Source organism: Propithecus coquereli, unplaced genomic scaffold, assembly GCF_000956105.1.
Source record: "Propithecus coquereli isolate 6110/MARCELLA unplaced genomic scaffold, Pcoq_1.0 Scaffold92, whole genome shotgun sequence".
Lineage (NCBI taxonomy): Eukaryota > Metazoa > Chordata > Mammalia > Primates > Indriidae > Propithecus > Propithecus coquereli.
In genome coordinates, this window is record NW_012155507.1 from 1,635,724 (window position 1) to 1,636,409 (window position 686).

The 686-nt window shown below is 39.9% G+C and overlaps 1 protein-coding gene across 1 annotated transcript in view; it reads right to left on the reverse strand.

The window, feature by feature from the left end:
• PIAS1 (protein inhibitor of activated STAT, 1) overlaps nt 1–686 on the reverse strand; it is a 105,634-nt gene that overhangs the window by 17,973 nt on the left and 86,975 nt on the right. The window lies entirely within an intron of this gene.

The window sequence follows — 686 nt, forward strand, 5'->3', positions numbered from 1 at the left end:
GTTGTCATTACTAAATTTTATTTTTGAGTAAAAACATACCTAAAATATATGATCTTACTGTTCTGGAAACACTGTACAGGGATTATCCTTTTAGCCAGATAGAAACCCATGAAAGTATTATAATTATACATCTATAGTGTTTTTTTCCTATAATCTGAATCGTGAAAGCAGATGTCAATTTAAAATGAACTGCTAAAACTGTTAGACTAAAGAGGGAGGAGCAGGGGGGACATGGAAAGAAAAATTAAAACTTGGCCCACTAAATTAAGAGGTACAAAGAGAAAATGTGATTGACATTTTCTAATAATACAAAGACAAGCACCTGAAGTATAAAATTTAAAAGTAGTTCCACAAACAGGGCTGGGTGCAGTGGCTCACACCTGTAATCCCAGCACTCTGGGAGGCCGAGGCAGGAGGATCGCTTGAGCTCAGGAGTTCGAGACCAGCCTGAGCAAGAGTGAGACTCTGTCTCTACCAAAAAATAGAAAGAAATTAGCTGGACAACTAAAAATATATAGAAAAAATTAGCCAGGCATGGTGGCTCGTGCCTATAGTCCCAGCTACTCTAGCAGCTGAGGCAGGAGGATCACTTGAGCCCAGGAGTCTGAGGTTGCTATGAGCTAGGCTGATGCCATGGCACTCACTCTAGCCCAGGCAACAAAGTAAGACTGTCTCAAAAAAAAAAA